We start from the raw sequence: 11607 nt of genomic DNA on the forward strand, positions 1-11607 counted from the left end.
ACTAGTGCGGCTCCAAGTACCGGAGACAAATTCCTTGTGTGTTTTGGACATACTTGGCAAATAAAGATGATTCTGATTCTGATTCTGATTCTGATTCTGATTCTGATTCTGAAGCTTTAAATTGTCTATTGATGTAAGTTTCATTTCTGCTTAAACCTTTGTGAATTTTGGTCTCGTTATGAAGATGTGAAGGCCCAGTTTTCTGCATTTAATGTTGAAAAACTGACTGATAATGCGGCTAAAACAGTCATTGTCAGAATGAGACAGTGAATGCAGGTGACATTTGTTTTTGGCTGGGTAGATATTGCACAGTTAAAGGCCAACCTATGAAGTGAGAGATATAGATGGCATTTGGAACTGTCCCTGGCAGGGTCCCCATTCAACAATGGCAAGACCCTCAGGGCTTACAGGGCCTGAAACATCTCCCATCAGTGATAGTCTTGGGAGAAAACCGAGCCTACATTCATTACCAGGGTCAACCCAAGCGTTGCCATAAGTGTGGCAAACATGGGCACCTGGCAGAGGTGTGTCAACAAATCATTTGTGGAAAATGTAGAGAAATTGGACATACATTTGAACAACGTACCAATGGCAGAAAGTGCTATCTCTGTGGAGAATCAAACCATTTCTTCAGAAATTGCCCTAAATCCTTTGCCAACAAGTTGAAAGCTAGGAAGGAAAGGGCGCAGGATAATGAAAATGACATTAACAAACAAATTGAAGGTGAAAGTGGAAACAAAAGCGTGCAAAATCCTCTCGGACCCTCCACATCCCGGTCACCGGCTCTTCCAGCTCCTTCCCTCAGGTAGGCGCTACCGATCAATGCAAACTAGAACTAGAATTCTAGAAACTGGAATTCCAACAGCTTCTTCCCTCTTGCAATCAACTTCTTAAACACCTAACCTACAATTCCCTTACAACATGCTGGCAATTTTTTGACTTGAGTTTGTTGTGACATTTCTGCGGGGCCAATTATACATTACTCGTGCACTCACTGTAGTTGTCTCGCCACGAAGCACTATTTGCATATCTGTGTCCCAGATTATCGCACTACTCGCTTGAAGTCTCTGCGCCCTTTGCACAATGGTCATTGCACCGGACTCTTGCAATATTAGTCTTTCGAACTGCTCTAAGTGCTAGCGGACTCTGCATCTTTTTGCACAATTGTCAAAAATGTATGTACCGGCATTACCAGATAACTAGCAACCCTTTTCTTCCTCAGTGACTGTTTTTTGTCAATGTCTTTATGTCTCAAAAGTGTTCTCTGTCAATTGACTGTCTGTTGTCGTACAAGAGCAACTTCAACTACCGGAGACAAATTCCTTGTGTTTTTTGGACATACTTGGCAAATACAGATGATTCTGATTCTGACATATGCCGACGCTTCATAATGATTGATTTACTCTGACGCCATCGAGAGGTCAAAATGTAGAACTGCTTAATTTCCACTCAAGCACCATCACGTAGACAAATACAGTAGACACCCAAGGGAGTAGAGACCACCATGAAACACAGTATTAGAAATAGGAATGTGCTTGTTACTTTGTAGTAGTGGTTCTAAATAAATAAGGAGAATTAAAACATTGATATGTTTCATTGTTTTTTCATTAAAACGGTTCTACACATAGAACGTAGAGGAGGGCAGATAACGGACAACCCTGACCTACACCGCAGTTGATATCGACTGCTTTTGTCAGGTTCCCGTTAACCATGAATTTGCTGGTGATACAGCAATCCCACACACTCCATATACTTTTCGGGAAAGCCAGACTTTTGCAGTAACCTATAGAGGTACTGGTGCGAAACTCGATCGAAGGCTTTCTCAAAATCAAAATTTAAGAATACAAGTCGCATATTTCTGTCTCTCGCGTAGCAGATAGTTTCACGGATCAGCAAGAGGCTGTCCGTGATCTTCCTCCCAGGGATGGCGCAAGTTTGATCTGGGTTAATCAATTCTTCGAAAACCACAGCCATACGAATTATGAGTTGAAATTCGAAGACTGTTTTAAAACCATGTATCCGAGACAAGGTTTCACCCGGTTCAGTGGTGATAGCACTAGAGCCTCTCGTATAGACTATATATTTACACGGGACTGGTCACCTGTTAATGTTGGATTAATCCCTGTCTTCTTCTCAGATCACTTGTTTCTGTCATGTACTTTGTCACTCCCTTCTGGCGTGACTGTTGGTAGGGGTCTGTGGAAACTGAACTGCTTCCTGCTAGAAAATGAGGCTTTGGTTGGTCAGTACAGGGAGCAGTACAGGGGTGGCAGACCCTTCAAGATTTGTATGACTCACAGGCAGACTGGTGGGAAATGGTAACGGTAAGGACTCAGAGCTTTTTTAAAAAGGCAGGAAGGAAGAAAAAAGAAAAGGAAATGAAATGGATGTTGGGAGTGAAAAAAAGACTACAACGCTATTTTAAGTTGACACAGAAAGGGATGAATTTTAATGATGAAATTAAACAGCAACAACAAACTTATTTAGCTTTTACATAAGAAAGCTGAGATGTGACCTGAACACCACTTGGAAAACAAGTGTTCTCGTTAGTTTAGTTGAACATATTAGATGATAAAATTGCATTTTTGCCATCAACGACTGAAACAAAATGTTAATACAGAAGACACAGACTCCTCTAAGTTGTCAATCTCCTTCGAGTGACCAGTCGGAGTTATTAGCCACTCACCATTTTCACGAGACACAATTTTGTGTTGGATAGATATTCAAATTTTCTGACTATGATTTTTGGGGTTTCATTATTAGTAAGCCATTATCACCAGCTTGCAAAAAATAAGGGCTTGTAATACCTTTACATGGGTTTCCCTTTCTGAAATGAATGACAAAAAACTATAACTAAGAACGATATCAAGATTTTTTTTTTTAGATGTTCCTTTTAGAACCGAAATATCTCAATCAATCGAGACCCCAACAGTCGATGTCGTTACCGCTCCCTTTTTACGTTTTTTTTTTTAAATGTCGATCATCCATAGAGGTTGTAAAAAGTAGTTATTTTTGACAAAGTAAGGAAGAGAAATTATAGGTTTGTTTTGTTTTTTAATTTAAAGAGCGAAAGTAAATTGTCGACAGTAAGATAAAAAACTTTACAGACACCTAAAACTCTACTTAAGTACAGTAAAGAATGTGCAGTAATCCCCACTGCTGGGGTTAGGTTCCAGAATAATAATTAAAAAAAAAAAATAATAATATGACATAGGATTTTTTTTTTAGTTATTAACATTAGGGGTTTCCATTATGTTGGATAGTGTCATGGAAAGACCTGACCGCGTTGACAGTGTTGCATGAGTTAGCGTAACGCAGACATTTAAGCTGAACGTAACAAATACAGCGTTCTGAATTGGGTTTAATACCACATGCAAAACTGCACACAAGCTAGCCAGGAGTTGAACCTAGAATCTTCTGATCCGTAGTCAGACGCGTTATCCATTGCGCCACTAGCCCTACGAAAGTGTTGGGCAAGCCCCTGTGGATTATTTTAACTGTCCCACGTAAACCACTTAAAAAAAGTAACTGCAGGGCTTCATTTCTGCCGTGACCCGGATTTGAACCGGGGTTGCTGCAGCCACAACGCAGAGTACTAACCACTATACGATCACGGCTTGGGTTGGTGGGACCTGGCACGAACGTTGTCTGTCTAAAACTGGAAAGGCTGAAAGGAAAACTTGCAGGATGCTGAGCCAGGACGACAGTGAATTAGGGCATGATAGGCATTAAACTGTCGATCGAGTGAATCATCTCAACATTTTACTGTATTGGTAAGAATATTAATCAACATTTAATACAGATTACCATTTCAACCGCTTTTATGCTCACATCTTGTGTGGTGATGAAATGTGACACTCATGTCACTCTCCACATATTTTTTTATTTTATAAAATAAACATTGAAGCCATAATTTATTAACAATTAGACAGAATCATGATTATGTTTCCAATCTAACATTATGCGGAATCATTTTTATCCCATGACATAATAGACTTCAACAACTGTCCCTCGTAATGTTCTTGACAACATTTTTAAAATGTAGAAATTCAAATTGGGACAAATTGTTTTGGAATTTAAGTTTTATAAGTTGACAGCTGGCGGCACGGTGGCCGACTGGTTAGAGCGTCAGCCTCACAGTTCTGAGGACCTGGGTTCAATCCCCGGTCCCGCCTGTGTGGAGTTTGCATGTTCTCCCCGTGCCTGCGTGGGTTTTCTCCGGGTACTCCGGTTTCCTCCCACATCCCAAAAACATGCATGAATTGGAGACTCTAAATTGCCCGTAGGTATGACTGTGAGTGCGAATGGTTGATTGTTCCTATGTGCCCTGCGATTGGCTGGCAACCAGTTCAGGGTGTACCCCGCCTCCTGCCCGATGACAGCTGGGATAGGCTCCAGCACGCCCGCGACCCTAGTGAGGAGAAGCGGCTCAGAAAATGGATGGATGGATGGAAGTTGACAGCTTCCAACACCCGATTGGTTTGTATGCGATCCATCCAGGGACTACGAATTTAGATGGCGAGGCCCCTGGTGAACACAACCGAAGAACACATTTTGTTCGTCCTGCCTTGAAACAAAGCCCCGAATACTAACCAATGAGCGGTGACCGTGATTTCATCATTTTTGCTGTTAACACTGTATGCGTAATACAATTGCCTCCACAGTACGGCAGCCTTACACACGGCATCTCTACCGGTCGGGTTATTGCTGCTTCCTGTTCCATTCTCTTCCTTCTCCCCCAATAAGAGCACCACATCTTCCTCCTCCTCCTTGTTCTCCAAGACAAGCACCACCTCTTCACTGCCACCATGGGGTCACCCAGTCCCTCAATAACCTCTCTGCTCGTGACCTCAACCCCTGATGCTGCTGCTTATCATAACAAAACAAGAATAGTCTTAGCAAGAGTTATGTTCTGAACACACAAAGACATTCCATGTAAGAATTACACACCGACACACACACACTTTGAGGGTTTACGCTTTCTTATATCAAAGTAAACCTGCTCATTTGTTCACATATCAAATAATATGTAAGTTTCCCTTAATTGCTGAAAGTGTAATTCACAAAGTCAGGTCAGAGAGACAACAAGAATCAACGATGCTTGCAATACATCCATCCATCCATTTTCTGGACCGCTTACCCTCACAAGGGTCACGGGCATGCTGGAGCCTATCCCAGCTATCTTCGAGCAGGAGGCAGGGTACACCCTGAACTGGTCGCCAGCCAATTGCAGTGCTGAGCATAAGGACTAGAGTTATTAACAATTTTCTGTACCAAATCATTTGCATAACAAATGCATTGTCTGCTCGGTGCAATATTTTGCCATTTTTCCCACAGTGCCCACCTGTAGTCGTGCTGCTGGTAAGTAAAAACTTGTTTAAAGTTTGCTGAACAACATTTGGACAATTAGTCTGGTTGGATGAGAGCAAACTTGAACTGTTTGATAATGCACACCACGTTTGGAGGACAAATGGCACTGCACATCACCCTAAAAACACCATACCAACAGTTCGGAGGTGGGAACATGATGGTGTGGGGATGCATTTCTGAAAATGGGACTGGTAAACGTCACATTATTGAAGGAAGGATGAATGGGCAAATGTGCCGAGACGTTCTCGACAAAAATCTGCTGCCATCTAGGAGGATGATGAAAAAGAAACATGGGTGGTCATTTCAACAGGATGATCCAAAACATGCTGCCAAGAAACTCTCAATCGTTTTCAAAGAAAAACAACAGCTGTTCGGATGGCCCAGCCAATCACCTGACTTGAATCCAATCAAAGATGTATGGAAAGAACTGAAACTCAAGGTCCATCAAAGAAGCCCACGGAACACTTTGAGATTTGAGGACTGCTTGTGTAGAGGAATGGACCAAAATGACACCAGAGCAATGCATCCGACTAGTTTCTTCATACATGAGACGTCTTGAAGCTGTCATTGCAAACAGAGGCTTTTGTACAAAGTAATAAATACCAGTTGGCATGTTCAATACTTTTTTCCCTCTGGCATTTCACATTATTACACACAACTAAATTTCTGATCTTATTTGTTCTACTTTATTTGTATGTATGGATTACTTGGGTTGTTCCCAACATCTGGTGAAATTTTCACGTTAATAGCACCTTTGGAAATATATTTAATGAGAAAAATGGTGACGTGTTTTGGCAAATCTTTTACTGACAGAATAAGTCAGGAAGCAATCTTGTCTTTGTGGGTTTTTATTGCAAAAAAAAGAAAGAAAAGTATTTGCAAAGAGAGGTGGTGAGCCCATGGGAAGGCTGTGCCCGGCCGGGCCCCATGGGTGCAGGCCCAGCCACCCTGCGCTCGCCTCCCAGCCCCACCTCCAGGCCTGGCTCCAGAGGAGGGCCCCGGTGACCCGCGTCCGGGCAAGGGAAACCTCGATCCATTTGTTTCTTTCTTCATTGGGTATTTTTTAGCCGCGCTTTGTCTGGTCCCTCACCTAGGACCTGTTTGCCATGGGTGACGCTACCAGGGGCGTGAAGACCCAGACAACTTAGCTCCTAGGATTATTGGGACACACAAACCCCTCCACCACGATAAAGTGACGACTTCCAGGAGGAGGAGGCCTATTTTTCCACACAAAATTAAGGACCCTTCTATCAAGCTCTCTCAGGATCTGTTTATCGACATGTAGAGCCTTTCCTTTGAGATTCCTTCTGATTTAAGATTCTTCCTCCTAGCGATAGATCTCGTAAGAGCCATTGGTTTAATTTTTAATTTATTTTATTTTTATATATATTTTTTTAAACAATTGGGTTGACATTTGGGCGGCACGGTGAACGACGGGTTAGAGTGTCGGCCTCACAGTTCTGAGGACCCGGGTTCAATCCCCGGCCCCGCCTGTGTGGAGTTTGCATGTTCTCCCCTTGCCTGCGTGGGTTTTCTTCAGGCACTCCGGTTTCCTCCCACATCCCAAAAACATGCATTCATTGGAGACTCTAAATTGCCCGTAGGTGTGACTGTGAGGGCGAATGGTTGTTTGTTTGTTTGTGCCCTGCGTTTGGCTGGCAACCAGTTCAGGGTGTACCCCGCCTCCTGCCCGATGATAGCTGGGATAGGCTCCAGCACGCCCACGCCCCTTGTGAGGAGAAGCGGCTCAGAAAATGGATGGATGGATGGGTTGACGTTTGAACTGCATCTTGTGCTTTGATCCTTTGTTATTGAGATACCAAAGTATCGCACTTCCTTTTTTATTGTGCTATACAGTTCAGATTTTGCACAATCTTTAATAGCCATGAGTTCGCATTTGTTAATATTCAAGCATAAACCAGAAGCCCTTGAGAATTCCCAAATTACATTAAAGGCTGCAGAGATTTGGCTTTCATTTTTCCAAAAAAAGTGGTGAATCATCCGCAAGTTGAGTCAAGAGGATTTTTTTTACCAAGGAGAGAGATACCTTCAACAGCACTATTTTTAACATGATATGCCATGAGCTGTGCCACTGTCAAAAAAAGATATAGAGATGCAGGAAAACCCTGTCTAATACCTCTAGAAAGTTCAAATCTAGGGGATGTGCCACCTGATAAATTAATGGAGCTATTGCTGTTCTCATAGAGGGTTTTAATGGTGGAGCAAAAATAATTACTAAAGCCAAATTTATTTAATGACTGCAATATGAACTGTATCATATCATAAAATTTAAGAATAAAATAAAGCCATTATCCTCCAAAATTTAAGAATAATCCAAAATGTCAATAACTACCGTATTTTCACGACCATAAGGCGCACTTAAAAGTCTTAAATTTTCTCCAAAATGGACGGGGCGCCTTATAATGAGGCGCACCTTATGTGTGCACCAAAATCTGTAAATGTTGTTGTGTGACTTTGATGAGCGCTCCGCTTGACTGACTGGGAGCATTTCCTGCCAACACGCTGCTTATATTAAGGAAAGGCGGACGTGACTGAGGACAGCATGCGGACGTTAAAGGGGGAAGGGTGCGCGTGAAAGAGGACGCTAAAGGCACGCCCCCAGTAGGTATCAGCTCAATTTCGAATTGATTGCACCACAGATGTATAGTATATGTGTGTGTATATATGTACATATAGATCACAAAGGCGTTTCTGTAGGTGGCATTTTGTGACAGACGTGGAGTTTGTCATAACATCGGCTGACGCATGACGAGGGTCTCCCGACCGAACGCGTTACGTCGGTTAATATCCCAAAACTGCAGCTGATCTGATTTGATCTTGTCGTATATTTCAATAGTACTACAATCAGAGTTCCTTTGCAAGGGCCAAATGTTTGGAGATCTGTATTCAAGCCAACCATCTTTTCTTTGAAGTTCTACATCAAAGGACTGCCTTCAACCATTTGTACGTTTATTAGGGTTTTCATTCTCCACCCAGACAGTAACATGTCTTGGGTTCACAACAGGCGTCCCAGTCTGCAAAGAGGATTGTTTTGCATCTTATTAGATAAGGGAACCGGGTGTGAGCGTAGCTAGAAGGTGAGGCGCCAGCAGGCGGTTGTGATTCCAAATATGGTCATGAGGAACGGCCATTTGCCGGGTGCACCCAGGGAGGAGCTAATTCCATGCCCAGAGAATTAAACCTTGATAAACTGAGATTCAGGGGTTTTCGGGGGCTTTTTCGTTGTTCTGTCAATGTAAGCAGCTGTTATAACACTAAGGCTTGTTCAATAAATCGAATTAGCCCAAACGCCAAGTGTCTTCATTCATCCCATGCCCAACGGAAAGCCGCAGGTCTCCTGGGTGACCTCCGACTCGGAACCACAGGCGAAAAAAATCCAAATCAATCTCATCCATAAAATCTAAAAAAATGGACTGATTGTTGTCATATTTTCAGAGTAAAGATGTCCGCATGCAGTTTTTGGATATGAAGCCGCTTTTATTGGGTTCATGCATGAGGCTTGCAAGGATGCGGCACTCTCCCGCTCTGTTTGTATCACTTTAATGATGACATCTTAATAAATCAGCAATTTTTCAGCACATTAAATTAGTGATGGAACAATTTTGGAGTACTAACTGTTCTTCAAGTGATGCAATGATACAGTATATGACAGCAATATAAGATATATATAGTAATACCAATTTGAACAAAGTGGTGCTTGGAAACACAAGCAAGCTGTATTTTCTTTTTTTTTTCTTGAAAAGTTGTCATTTTGAAGGTGAGGGTATTCCATCTGACAGCTACGACATATAAAATATGACTAATTACTGCCACTTCATAGTACACATGCGAGGAAAAAGCGGCATTCCAAACGGAATTAGTTGTGTACCAATTGCTCCAAAACATTTGGATATTATGGGAAATGACTGCCAGTTGAATTTTCTTGAGCAAAAAATACATAAAATTAACTTCCATCCATCCATCCATTCATTCATTTTCTGAGCCGCATCTCCTCGCGGGCGTGCTGGAGCCTATCCCAGCTGTCATCGGGCAGGAGGCGGGGTACACCCTGAACTGGTTCCCAGCCAATTGCAGGGCACATACAACCATTCACACTCACATTCACACCTACGAGCAATTTAGAGTCTCCAATGCGGTTTTGGGATGTGGGAGGAAACCTGAGTGCCCGGAGAAAACCCACACAATCCATGTGTCAGGATGGCCGAGTGGTCTAAGGTGCCAGACGCAAGGTTCAGCACCTTCTAAATGGGTTTTCTGGTCTCTGAATGGAGGCGTGTGCTCAAATCCCACTCCTGACATGATTTTAAATGCTTTCATTTTGACAATTTGAATGCAAATGTACAGAAATCCATCCCTCCATTTTCCGAGCCGCTTCTCCTCACTAGCGTCGCGGGCATGCTGGAGCCTATCCCAGCTATCTTCGGGCAGGAGGCGGGGTACACCCTGAACTGGTTGCCAGCCAATTGCAGGGCACATACAAACAAACAACCATTCGCACTCAGAACTGTGAAGCAGACGCACTAACCAGTCTCCACCGTGCCGCTAAAATTAACTTGTTTGTGAAATATGGACCATGAGGACCCATACTTCGTCAAAGCAATGCATACATTTTGTCCAATGTTTTAGTGATGTCAATATCAAATAAGTGATTGATTGAAATAAGACTGTAAATAAACTTTGACTTTTGGTGGTGAACTATAAAGTGTATTTGTAATCCTTTTTAAAATGCATTCATTTAAACAGTGACGGTGACTGAATTTGCCTGGATATAAAATCCATTTCCCCCATTAAAAAGATTGGAAATGTCTTTAATCCATTGGGAACCCTCCAAAAACAAAATGCTCTAACTTAAAGCAAGAAATGGACTTGCTTGCTTGTGGACTCTTGGGATTTTTTTTTGTCAAAAAGGACATTTGAAAACATTGTTCTATGATTGCTTTGTAATTCCGATTGTCTTTGAATTGAATTTTGACATTGTTGTGAACTTTAAAGGGACATTTGTATGGTCGATTTGAAGTGTCGCTACAGATTTCGCAATTTAATTTCATAAACCTACAATTGCACTTGAACCAGAAAATTAAGCAAATAATAGGTTTAATATCCAAAATTAGACTAAATGACCGATCAATAAAATAAAACAGAAATAAAATAGGAAAAAGTGATTGAACTTAAATCCTTTTGTCACACTCCTTAAGTCAACAATAAGGTGTAATATAACAGGAAAGGTTTTGTTATAGTGCATAAGCCAAATGATGTGCCCAAAATTATATGTTAGCTTTCGTTTTCTCCACTGTCTTGTTTGTTGTTATAAGTAAACTGCCGGCTTCATGTTCAATCTGCAGCTAACTCACAACTGAGCAGCACAGCCAAACGGTTCCCTTATCTAATAAGATGCCAAACTATCCTCTTTGCAGACCGGGACGCCTGTTGTGAACCCAAGACATGTTACTGTCTGGGCGGAGAATGAAAACCCTAATAAACGTACAAATGGTTGAAGGCAGTCCTTTGATGTAGAACAACAAAGAAAAGATGGTTGGCTTGAATACAGATCTCCAAACATTTGGCCCTTGCAAAGGAACTCTGATTGTAGTACTATTGAAATATACTACAAGATCAAATCAGATCAGCTGCAGTTTTGGGATATTAACCGACGTAACGCGTTCGGTCGGGAGACCCTCATCATGTCAGCCAATGTTATGACAAACTCAACGTCTGTCACAAAATGACACCGACAGAAACGCCTTTGTGATCTATCTGTACATATATATACACACACATATGCTATACATCTGTGGTGCAATCAATTCAAAATTGAGCTGATGTACTGTATAAGGAAACGAATCTGCAACAATGACTTCATGTGGGATGACGTGTGTGGCGGACATGCTTCCCGCAAACTGAGGTGACACAGTGACTCCCCACGGCTCGATAAACGGCATTCTTCGAAGCCGCCCTGCTGTGAGACTGCCCCAAGGAGACGCCTCGTGGACCCGAAACTAATTGACATCTACCCTCCAAGTCTGAACTCCCAAGCATCAAAGGACCCCACCGGACCACCTGTCTCTGAATAGGAACACATGCTGGAACAAGGCGACACCCGTTGGCATTGAAAGTAACTGCAACCCGTGAACTCTCATTTGATGTTTAACCAATGATAAATGTCTGTTTTGGTATTTTACGAACTCTGCAGAATTATTCCAAATGTATGCCTTGATG

The 11607-nt window shown here is 42.2% G+C and overlaps 1 non-coding gene across 1 annotated transcript; it reads right to left on the minus strand.

The window, feature by feature from the left end:
- Window positions 1–3386: 3386 nt before the first annotated feature.
- On the minus strand, window positions 3387–3459 carry trnar-acg (transfer RNA arginine (anticodon ACG)). Its single transcript has one exon. It is a non-coding gene; the product is annotated as a tRNA-Arg (tRNA).
- Between the last annotated feature and the right edge of the window lie 8148 nt (window positions 3460–11607).

This window comes from Phyllopteryx taeniolatus, unplaced genomic scaffold (genome assembly GCF_024500385.1).
Source record: "Phyllopteryx taeniolatus isolate TA_2022b unplaced genomic scaffold, UOR_Ptae_1.2 contig_65, whole genome shotgun sequence".
NCBI lineage: Eukaryota > Metazoa > Chordata > Actinopteri > Syngnathiformes > Syngnathidae > Phyllopteryx > Phyllopteryx taeniolatus.